At 37.4% G+C, this 12,816-nt stretch overlaps 1 protein-coding gene across 4 annotated transcripts in view; it reads left to right on the top strand.

The window, feature by feature from the left end:
* Window positions 1-12,816, top strand: part of BRINP3 (BMP/retinoic acid inducible neural specific 3) — a 205,093-nt gene that overhangs the window by 64,966 nt on the left and 127,311 nt on the right. The window lies entirely within an intron of this gene.

Raw genomic sequence — 12,816 nt, 5'->3', positions numbered from 1 at the left:
GAAAATAGTTTGGAGAAATATGATAACAGCAAATGGATATAAATTTGCCTACGTAGGAATGCTGACCAAGCTTTAGCTCAGTATGAATAGCTAAATAAAATTCAGATACTGCAGGTTGCGCACAAGTCGTTCACTACCAACGCAGAGACAGAGAAAATATTTTTTTACCACAATATGAATTCAAAAAATCTGAGCTAAAATAACAACAAAATCAGCAATTCAAGCCTTCAGGTAACCTCAGGAAGGCAGCATGACTTCACACAAATCTGCAATTAAAGTAAAGATAAAAGAGAAAAATCATTCTTTTTGATGTCGTTTCTGTTTCATCGGATTTGTCAGTTTCCAAAGGTAACGAAGGATCGACATGATCTCTTCATAGTCCCAGATGATATACCTGAAAAAGCACACAGACAATGAGTCACAAAGCTTTGTCAGATAGCTGGAGCTTGAATGATGAATCCAAAAGGTCATAAAATAATCTGGGAAAAATGTTTATAAACATTCAGGACACAACTTATCTTTGAAACAAAATCATTGATGCAACTGATTTCCAAAACACCAATGATACCCTCAAAATTGACATGGAAAGGCTGTAATTTTTCCAGAAAGCTTCCTAAAATGAATGGATATAATTATTTTCATTTGAGCAGCTCACATATTTTATGATAAATCTTACAAAATGGGACATGCATAATCCTTTTTTTCTGTGTACCATCCCAGAAATTCCAAGTTCTGTTTTCTGTTTAGAGCTAGATTCTGACACCCTAATTCATAACACATAATTATATATTTCATGAGTATCTCTCCCACCTACAAATACCTACGGTATTTAAGTGGACCTTTCCAGATTGAAAAATGTCCAAATGATAATGAATCGGAGGCAGCAGATTTCATTCACCGCCAGAAGACAAAAATATAGCTGATGGGATGGACAAGGATTATTTTCATGAAATAATTATTTCTTGCCTTGCCTGCAAGAGGCTGTCTGAAAGCTTGGGCAGCGGATTAAGTAAAAGTTAAAGTCTCTCCTCAGTTTTTGATTGTGCTTAATTATTGAATGACTTTTTTGTAAGTTTTGGAACTTTGTTCAGACCCACAGTTATCTGCTGACAATCGAGTAAAAATTTCCACTGCTGCAATCTCAGAACCCAGTTATGGTAATCATTTTATACTTGATTGTTGGTGATGGTGGTCCACTGAGTTAGGGTGAGCTCCAAAGACAACAATATGATTACATATTTTTGCATGTTACAGTTAAATTCAGCTTGGTTCTTGTACTTCACATTTGGCACCTATTCAGTTTAAATTGCTATTTTTGATTGTAAGAATTATGGAATGTGTTGGCTAGACCCATTCTATGTCTCCTCCCGATGCTCCTGTATCAGCATCTGAACATCCGTGATATAAAGTCCATGCTTGAAGAACTCATTGTTTCAGAAACAGATGTCTCCTGAAATCTAAAAAATTTCATCTTGCCATACTTCTAACGAATAGCCAACATGATTTTTCCGACTTACTGCCTCATTCATTTTACAGTCTGTTTGGTTTTTTCTTATTTCTTTACAATTTGGATGACTTTAGAGAGTGATATTTAACAAATAATTTTGTGTTTGGCTTTTTTTATTCAGCATCCCAAATACAATTACCCTGTTAAAAGGGAGAAATATTAGTTCAGGTCTGTATACAGGTGTGGCTGGCTGTTCATACTCTGAAGGTGAGATTTAACAACAAATTCTTTTGAAAAGAAAAAAAATCCTGTAAAAGCAACAGTGTTTTCAAGAGTAGCATATCTTTCTCCATTAAACCCTGTCATCTTATCCCAAGTATATTTCTGAATTTGTCACTTTCCATTCTACTTCTAGTGTCACTAAATTAACCTTCTATACACAGTAGGATCTCAAAATCAAACAGTTGTTAAGACCTTGAAGGTAAAAATCTAAAGAAGGCATGTGTCTTCAGATAATTACTTTTCTGAATAAAGGTGTCTTCCTTTTTTTTTCCTTTTAAAGAAAGGAAAAAGTACATTGTAAAAATTCCAAGCATCACCACCTTATCATTGTTACATTGCAGAACCCAAGTGCTCAGCTCTCATGGAAAACAGATTGTTCTTTCATTAGCAGAAGTGTCATGTTTAGGACTGAGCTCATTTTCATTAACACTTTGAGTTAGCTTAACGGCTGTTAGTCCTGTTTTTACATCTTTGCCTTGTGGTGGGGTATAAAAATGACGAATTAGTCCCTGAAGTTTTGTTTGTGCCCTCCAGCATGCCTCTGCAGCTACTAGCTGCTATACCAACTGACTTAAGGAATGACTGCATAAATTGGTAATAATTTAAAACTAAATGTTCTATTTATGATAGAAATTCAAAATTTGTCCATTACAGCAGTATCTCTGTCTTTAATGCAGTTATTCTCATATCACTTTGGCAAATAGGGTGCTATTAGGAAAGCCTTATAAAGGGATAGGCAGTGGTTGAGTGGCAGCACTAGACATAAATGAAATTTTTTATTGATAAAGTTATCCAAAAAACCAAAAATAAAAATAGAAAAGAACTCCATCTTATAGGGTAACTTAAAGAATATAGAGGACAGTTCTCAAGACAGTTTGAGGAGACAGAGATCAATCACTTTTTTTGGTTTTTATTTCTATTTGAAGTTTGGATTGCCAGGAACTCTATGCCAGAACTGACAGCTTTGGACTTGCATCAGTTTGATTTCTATCACGTCTTCATTCCTATTGCCTTCCACCCTGTAATAGGAACTTTGACACGAACTGTCATGGGGGAATTTAGCATGGGGTAATCACAAGAACAGAACCTCATCACTCAGTGTGACAAAGTTTGAAATTTATCTGCTTAACGCTATTGGAATAGCATGTGGATAACAATTTCTGTTCTCAGATTTCTGTCCTTGGACACTCACGTGTTTCATACTTGTGCCTTCCAAGGCCACAGATCCCCCAGTCCGGTTCTAGTGGTCATCTTGGACCCACGGGGCCAGGACACTCACTCCCACCACTTGATGTGCCTGAGTGCTGGCTGGTGGCCCAGCCCCTAGCTGTAGCAGTGCCACCTTGGGCTTTGACTTCAACACAGTGTTGGATGTTCCTGTACTGAGTTCCCCATGGGTAGACTATTGTTTTCACTGTTTATTGCTTTCTAGATTTGGTTGTCAGTGTAAGCAACCTTGCTTATTAGCTAGCCTCACTAATTACACAGTTCTGGGACAGTTACTTTGTTTTACTTCTTATCTCAAAGCAAGATAGTGACCTGTCACTATTAAAACACAAAGGCTTTGTGCAGAAAGAAAGAAGCATGCAACAACAAATTCGGAAGGACTTAAGGCAACGTTAGCTAAGCTTTGTTAAACCAAAGCATGCTTTATTGCATTTACCACGTATTCTGCAGTCATAGTATGCTGTAAACACAGAGGTTGCTGCCTATGACAGTGTAATTTTTCAGTAACGCGGCATATGCTATTAATCTTGTGCTACTAATGTTACTAATGGTATTAATCTTAATGTCTTTTGCAATAATGTAGTGTCATGGTGCACATTCTTATGAAATCAAGAGGCTATTTCACTATCCAATTAAGTGTACCAGTATGTGAAACTTTAGCATTATGTTAGTATCTGGGAGTAATAACTAGCATATGAACCGCTGATATTGCTGATATGCCTCTCTGAGATCAGTCCACACTGATTTATCAGCTCATTGATAGTACTTCCATCCTTTACTCCCTCATGGATTTGTATTTCTTAGACAGAGGTAAGAGATGACATGATTTAATCTGTTTGTACATTTTCTAGCGTCTCCTATGTTTGTAATGACATGAGCAGTGCCTTGAAGTTTGCGTACCATTTGTTCTTCCTGAATATGGGTCCTGTGTTTTATACATTGTGAATCTGATTGCAAAGCCATGCTCTTGAAAATGTCTGCAGGTGCCCAAAATGGTGGATAACTTTTTTGGTAGAGATTATATAGTTCAAAACTGACATAATAATTGGGAAACAGAAAATGAGAAAATTCGAAGCATTTTTCACCTTGGCATTTCCAGCTAAATGTAATTGTCATTTTGGGTCACTAAATCCAGAAAACAGGGATGAACAAATGTTATTCTAAATCTGTATTTTTAGTCTGTTTCAAACATGGGGCTATACATTGTCATATGCTTACTCAGAGGTGAGGAAAAACAGGAGAGGAACAGGAGATTCATGTCAGGAACCATGTGTATGGAAGGCTGTACATAGGCAAATAACTTTAAAATTCTGCTATTTCTTTTAATATTTGCTTCATAGCTTTTTCTGAAGCATCATAGATTTTGAAAGCTGATGCATAGCCAGAGAGGTAAAGAAAAATTTCTGTAATACATTTGTATAAATTGCCAACCAAAAAAAAAAATAATCTGCCTGCATAAAAAGGGGACATACAATTAATGACTTAATTTAAACACTGTCATTCAGAGAAGGCATACTCAAGGGTAGTGGAGGCACAAGTTTAGAATGACTTCTCTTTAAAAGGGCATTTCAGTGCACAAATCTGTTGTTGATGCTACACTATGATTGAATATTAGCAGTGTACTATTAAAGGACCACCAAAAGGTCTCAGAATTGCTATCGTGTCTCCTGGTGAATACATGTCTTTCAATTTTGGACCTCTTTCAAACAGCTGACTAGTAAACTGGTCACAAAATTTAATGCTATGGCTAAGGCAGAAGTCTGTAGAACTGTGTATCAGAAAGGAAGAATTATGGGTTTTCATGCCCTGTGATATGCACAGGGGATGACACACACAGCAGCAACAGACTTTCTTTCCCCTGCATTTTGTCATCCTTGAATTCCTATAGTGAATCATCAGCACTTGTCATTTCTTCTTCTTCACCTGGGCATCTCCATTCCAGTATTTGGTCCGTCTCCAAAAACACACCCCTCACCTCTTGAAGCTGAAGCTTACTTTTGCAAAAAAATCAATTTATACATTGAGATCTTGAGTCTGTGGTAAAGTCTGGTCACAAGAAAAGGAAGAATCCAATTTCAATACTCGGGTTGGCTGAAGTATTATCCACATTCCTGAGAAGTTGTATAATTCAGTATTGCCTTGCGGTCCAAAGAAAAATCTATAACACTGCAATAGAGAAAGGCCTGTACTCCCCTTTATGCATACCACGGAAATATGGCAAGAGAACTCAAGCTGCAGTTGATCCTGAGTTGTAAGTTTGGAGCAGCGTCGGATCGCGGTATCTTCCGTCATTCCTTTTTCAATACCCCAGGTCCAGGGGCTGCACGCAACTAAGGGGCGACAAGCAGTGACTTCTTGCCAGGTTATGCTGTTTAAGGAAACACTTTTTGCAGCTGAATTTCTTCTGCCTCCAGCTGTAATGGTGTAAGAGAATTGATACAGAACGTAAAAGAAGCTGATCCCAAATATTCTGCTGCTTTATTTTAGTGAAAGAGGCAGGAGACTTTGTTTTAGTCTAATCCTCCCTACCACGCATTTCTGTCAACACCTTCCTCCCCAAAATTCAAAATATTTTTTCATTATTTACAAGTATGATGGAACGCACGTTGTAATTATCAATTTATTTGTTACAGAGTTGAGTTGAAAAGCTGTTTTCATTTACACAGACAGGAACAGTACTAGCCTGTAATGTTTACGGAACAATCTGGTGTATAGAAATGTTCCCAATGTAAACATTTTGCTACAGGAAACACACAAATCAAAACTGTGGACTTCCAAAAGATACGAAAGGCCCTTCACTGTTTCAAGGTAGTTGTTGCAAATCTGTGTGGCCACTTTTTGATACAGGACTAAAAACCGCATTAAAATGAAATATGGTAATTAAGCATTAGTTTCTTCGAATCAAAAATTAACAGCATATTTTTACTGTTGCCACAAAATGCTTCTCTCCTGCACAGTGCAGCATTACTGAATATGCACTTTCAAAATCTGAATGTCATGAATGCAGGCTGAGGTGATGCTTTTGACAGGATAAAAGTGTTTCAGCCCATTTAAAATTGGTTAGTGTGTATATGAGTGCAGAGATACAAATCCGTAGTTTAGGATACAAGAAGGAAGTGTTTCTCTAAAGGGAAAATTTCTTAAGTTCAAAGACTTGTCCAGCTGGCTCAGCCAAGAACAGCTTTTTTTCCTCGTCACTGTGTACCATGTTTTATTCAAGTCACACAGAACTTTCCCAGTATTCCCTTATTGTCTGAGATAATTTACTTTCAGCTTGATCTTGAATAACTGGCCAGAGCTGGTTTTGTTCATCTGTGAAACAGAAGGTATTACATCAGTGCTAAAAAAAAGCTTATGGAATGCAAACTCTGTGGAAATACCATCAAAACGTATACATGCATGAGAGTATTAGTACTTTAATATTAAGCTACTGAAGCAACCTACATGAGCTTTTAAGGTTTTTTGAGCAAGGGTAAGTTCTGCGTACTTCCAAGAAAATTCCCAGATACATACAAATAAGGCAGGGTTGAACTGTATTATGTCAGAATATTTAAGTTGTTGCTATTTTACAGTGAAGGGGAAATTCAAATTGTAACTGCTCAGCAGTGGTAATTTGTGACCAAGGAATGATCTGGCTCAGAGGCCCAGCTGCAGAAGGGGTTAAACTGGTTGGAAGCAGGAATGGTAGAGACAGAAGGATTCCCAGCAAGAGAGTGAAGTTTCCCTTGGTGATGAGATAAGGAAGAGCCTCAGCATTGTCTTGCAGCCATCATGCAATGCTCCGGGACCAGCTTTGGGCAGCAGAGCTGTGCGGGAGATGAAAGCAAGGCCGTGCTGAGGCACCCCATGGCACTGCTCCTGGGATTGCTGCTGCTGCGAGTGTACGTAAGGAGCTGGCTAAAAGTGGTGTATCTTTGCAGACTCCTTGTAGAACCACTTACAGCAGTAGGACTCTGACAAATGTGTTGCTCATTAATTTTTAAAAAATGTATATTTAAGCACAAACGTGTTTAATTTACCTCAAGGGGTACCATAAAAATTCCCCAATAACAGTCATGTTAATTGAATGTGATAAGAGATAAGTGGAAAGGCAGATCTTTATGATGTCAGATTTCTGCTATGGATTTTGATTTTTTTGCATCTAGTGGTCTTGTTCATTTCTACTTCCGCCATCTTCCTTCCTCACTCCCACATCTAAGCTTATTTTATTTCTCAGTAAAAAAAATTTTCTATCTCTACTTCTACTGCCCGTCTTTCTAATATTCATCTGCTTTGGGTCTTATCACCAGAGTCTTCATCTCCAGTGACTCTTCAAAGATTGTGACTTTCTTTGAACTTTGCTTTTGCCTTTGTTTCTAGTAACAGAAGATTTGGGGTTATAGTCATGAAAATGTTGCTGGGGGTGTGGGGCAGAAGCTGATGAGGTTTCTGATCTTCATTGGGAAGAGAAAATGGATTCCCAGTTTTTTAACACACAGAGATATATGTTTGATACAGTTCTATGTAATGCTTGTTTGAAAAAAGGGAGAAAAGACTTCCTGCAACTGAAGCAAGAGAATTTCATATTTAAAACAAATTTCTGTGATGTAATTTTAATCAAATTCTGGCATATTAAAAAAAAAAACCAACAACCAAACCAAAACAACTTATTTGTTTCCCCATAACTTTAGAATTCTGAACAAGATACTTGTCTTGAAAAAGTTTTGGAATGAGATTATTCATAAGCAATATTTCTCTGGACATGCTTAAATGGTCTTCAGCTATAAGATATATAATTCCACTTTAGTACTGCATGTGAATTCATTTCCAGAAATGCAAATACATGTGCATTCAAGCAAGCCATATATGACATTAATGCAGCATATTAGGAGGAAGCATTTCCCTAAGATCCCTTTTCAGAAAAGCAGATCTCACAAACATTGTCCTGTCTCAAGGGCAGTAAAAGATGACAGCTTGGAAGGAACATCAGAATCTTACAATAGCTGAACGGGTTTTCAGTGATAGAGTGGTTGCACTTCTGCTGAATTAGACACGCAAAATACACCGCAGATAAGAATTTAAGGACTACAGGTGTTTGCCATTGAGGGTTACATTGTTTTCGTATCCTATGGGAAGCTGTTGAACAGGAGAGGGGGGTACAAGAGAGTAAGAAACATAACCCTGCAGTCAGGTTTCCAATTAATACAATTAAAGTTTGTCTTGGAGCTAGTTGTGTTCTCTGTACTATCCTTGTGGATTAAAAAACGGTTTTAGTTCTGTTTTTACAGAATAGTTAGCAAACTGGAGTCTTGTCCTACAAGTGACGTTTGCAGACATTGTTCCAATAATGGGACTATGTAATTTAGTAGCACTATGCTAATAGCAAACCTTGACCCATGCAGAAGTAAGGGAGCGGAAGCCTTGCCTTCATCCATATGCATTCTGTGTACTTTTGGGAAACTAATACTTGCAAGTTTGCAAGGAGAGAACTCGACTTTACTCCTCAGTCACTCTAGAGCTTTCTTCTCATGGTTCAAGAAAAAAGCCCTTCCACTTTTGTAGAGTTATATGCAAATCTCAGCCACAATCTGGTCTTGCTTAGTATAAGAATAGGGATTTTTCACTGTTGATTTTCCTCTAAATCCGGGGGCCTTCCACTGAGTTCATCCCTACAGTTAAATTCTAGAAGATACTACGCAAAGGAAATGGTCTCAGCAACCATCCCAAATGGTTTGTAATATGTCTGAATCCAACATGCATCTCACTCACATTATGCCATATGATTTGATGCAGATTTGTCTAACCAGAATGTGTGCAAGCAAATTCACATACACACACACTGTAATAAGGCTTCCTACCCCTCCAGGAGCTTTGAAAAGATGTAGGCTACTTTTCCTATTTTTATTCATTGATCCATCCATCCTTGAAGCAAAAGACATATTATATTTCATAGCTTCAGCCACAAGGACCTCCAGCCTCACTGAGGAATTTTCTGAACCACTGACTCTAATTTCCATATTCTGGGGAGAACGGTAGAATGCATTAGATTAATATCTGAACTTAGTAAAGCATTTGATACCATAGCTCACAAGAATTATTCATGAGAATAATCTATCTTGGCTTGGCTATGACCCTTTGGAGGAATTTGTACTTAAAAATGCTTAAATGTAAATGTCTATGAGGATGTAGTTGATCTAGGGAGCAATCACGTCAACCCCAGACCTCAGAATGAAATAAAATTAATGTCACTTATGTAGTCCCTTATCCTACTCAAGGGATGAAACACATAAGTTTAGAGTCGGAAAAGTGCTTTGCTGTAAGTGACTAGGATATTTTGGCTGACATTCTGGTTTTTAATAGTAATGGTTTTAGACTTACTTGCATATAAATACAAGCTTGGTTATTTTCCCAAGGAGGCCTCTGGGTCCATTTCATCAATTAAAATAATATTTTATAAACCATTAACAATACTCTGCAACAATTGGAAACACTCACTCAATGGCAAGAATAAAATGAAAGCTTCCGTGGTGCCACTAGTGAAAAGCAAATGCCACCCACACCTTTTTATAAGACTTTGTTCCTTCATTAGAATTGCAGAGATGCCGTAGTGATGGGCATCGATGATGTGCTTAGGTAAAATACAAATGCCACAGAGCTGAAAAAGGGAGGAGAAGATTTGTTATAACCAGTTCTGAGGAAGAAGCTTCTGTCATCTCCCGAGATGGTGTGGAAGAAGAATGGCAGGTCATTTGGTTCCAGGAGGTCACCTGGGAAATATTTCTGTATGTCACATGGTAAGAGCAGTCTTAAAGGGTGCCTTGCTGCTGACATGTGCTGTGCTATTTGGGTTATGTCTGGAAACCAGCAACTTTCAGATCCAGTCACCCACTGATCAAGGGAATTGCTGCCAACCAGGAAATCATATCAGAAATTACAGCATTTTTGTCACTAGTGCAGAAACAAACAAGAATAAACTTAGGTTTTTTTCAAACTCTTAAGTAAAAAGATAAAATGATGACGATTCAGAATGATTTAATATACTTAATTTATAATGAGTTGCTTGCTCCTAATTTATGTGCAACTATAGAGATGGATAGAAAGGCATTCATAGCCATTCATTTGACCATTTTCAGGAGTTTCTGATTTCCAAGAATTCCCTATTTCAGGAATCTCCTTTTCCCAAAATCCCCTGTAGCACATCTACTGCTAACATAAGCTGGGGAATTCTGAACTTGAAGCTTCTTAAAAAGAAGGCTGAGCATGAATTTGCCTTTTCTTGGGGCAGTTTGATGCTTTCTAGCCTCCCTGTATGTTTTAGTGACTGGGATAAATTTTGTGTAGCTGATGCCTTGAAAATGATAGGAGCTATCAGTTTAATGAGAAGTTCAGCTTGCTGTAGCTAAAGTGCTTTGCTTATTTTTTTTTTGTGTGCCATGATCAAGTACAGCATCAGGGTCACTAAACTATATCTTTATACTCTAATTACATGTCCACATATGTGATTGACTAAAAAATTGAAAATGTTGACCTCACAGAAAACAAAGAACTTTAAAAAAATGATACATGCCAGATTTTTTGAGAATTGCCTTATTCCCCCTGCAGCAAAACTGTATGCAACCCTGACAGGGAAGAGACAAGGTTAATGGAGATGCTGACATTTAATGCTAATAGTAAACATTTCAGCATGCAGAAAGCTAATTATTTACCGCTTAAGCAGTGAGAAATTACAAAGCTTGTCTTCAGGCCTTGTGGCTTCTGTGATGGTACTTGTATAGGTGATGTGTTCACAAAAGGATTTCTTTACTGCTCTATTTTCTTTACTGTATTCTCTTTAGACACTATTGTGCTGAACTTTCTGCGGGCTAATATCTCACAGAACACAACAAAAAGTGGTTATTTAGAAACACTTCCACAGCTATAATACTTTTTTTTTACCCTCTAATGCACCTTTTTTAATAACTTTCAGCTGAAAGTACTGAGTACCTCATGTTTACTAAATCACCTGTAGGTATTGTCTCACCACAAAGCCAACTTGTAAAGCCATAAGTAAAAGATTATTATTTCAAGTAGCAATTAATGGCAGCAGAGCAGTCCCTTGCACTTATCAGAAGGAGTGATGTAGTATAATGCAAGCTTCTTATTCTTTTAATTAGTAAGTCTTTTTAGAAGTTTCCGTAGGTTTTTCGTGTGAGTGTTATGTACTATAGTATTTTATAAGACCTCCTGTGTTATGTCATTTCACAATTAGGAAATCACATGTTTAAAAATTACATTGCACTCAAGTAATACATTCTTTATAAAATTTGAATTTAAATATTTTTTACCACAAATCAATTATTATTTTGGTTTATTATTAATTATTATTAATTGTTATTATGGATTATTTTAATCCATAATGTCATGTTAAGTACCAAAGATGAGTAAACTAGGAGTTTAGAAAATTAGGTGTGTTAAGTGTTCTCTTAAAAATTATGAGAAACTTATCAGAGATTTCTGATTTTAGAATTATATTTTCCTTATTTCTAGAACTAAAGGAAGCACATAGTCTCCCAGGCCTTTATAACTGAAGGCATGAATTAGAAAAAAATATATCATGTCCTTGTGGCTCTTTGGCTTGACTCTGAGAGCCTTTTTCATTTGGCACTGCAGCTGTGAGAATTTTTGCTGGGATGAACTTTTGCATTGGAATGAGAGCTGGAAGAAAAAAAAAAGGGGGTTGAAAAGAAAATGTTTGTCAATTCAAAGGTGAAAAAACCCGTTTATCCAATCTTAAAATCTTTTCATTCTCTGTTGTAGATTTTGGTAGGGAAAACATTACTTGTGAGGTTAGTGTGGAATTCTTGCTGTGAAGCTGAGCTTTCTCCACTCTGTATTGCACTAATGGAAATTGCCAACGCTCTGAATTTCGTGAGCTTGGCTTTCTTTTTTTTTTTTTTTTTTTCTTCTTTCCCCTCCATCTCTATAGCAGTCTGTACAAGAAAAAGAACACAAAGGTTAAATGACAACAGGAAATGCCAATAAAAAACTTGAATGAGTGAAGCAAGGACATTGTGTGGTTACCATATCTGAGAAATAGGCAACTCAATAAAGGTCACTGAAATACAATGCAAGAAAACATGAATGAGGGGCACTAAAAACTCTTCTAGATAAGAAAGGGGTGTATAAAAAAAGCAGGAAGACTAGGAAAGCCAGGAACTTGGTGGTACTCTTAAATACTCAATGTTAAACTCTCACTATAAAATTCTGGGGGGTTTTGTGTTGTGATGGGTTGACCTTAGGCAGCTTCCAGCTCCCACCCAGCTGCTCTCATGCACCCCCTCCTCAACAAGACAGGGGCTGAGAATAAAATGAAAAAGCTTGTGGGTTGAGATGAAGACAGGGAGACCACTTACCAACCACCATCACAGGCAAAAAAAGCTAATGATGTGGTTCCTCTTCCTATTTATTTGTATGTGGAGTTATAAATCTTTTTATCTCATTTCTTGCTTATGGGATAAATTTTCTTCCCGTGCATTTTTATTCATAGAGGCTCACATTTGATCTTGCTATAAGATTCTCTCCTTTTCATGTTCTCAAAAATTTTAGCTAAAGCAATTTCCATAGGCATGCAATTACGCAACTGCTTAACACTCCTGTCTTTCTTGTTGTGCTTATTCTCCTTCCTAGCGTAATCTCAGTGACAGAGTCACTTAACCACAGAGTCTTCTTCTGTTTTGAAACCTTCAGCCACAGTTCACACTCCCTGCGGTCTGAGCTACGTGCAAAGTGTGCCTTCCCACAGCCGTGCACAACTGTGTCCTCTCGGTGTGCAGTGTGTCTGTCACCATGTATCTGACGGAAAGCAAACCTGTTTCATGCTGCATTTTTAACATCCATGAGAC

The sequence above is a fragment of the Chroicocephalus ridibundus genome, chromosome 8 (genome assembly GCF_963924245.1).
Source record: "Chroicocephalus ridibundus chromosome 8, bChrRid1.1, whole genome shotgun sequence".
Lineage (NCBI taxonomy): Eukaryota > Metazoa > Chordata > Aves > Charadriiformes > Laridae > Chroicocephalus > Chroicocephalus ridibundus.
This window is presented reverse-complemented; position numbering and strand designations above follow the sequence as displayed.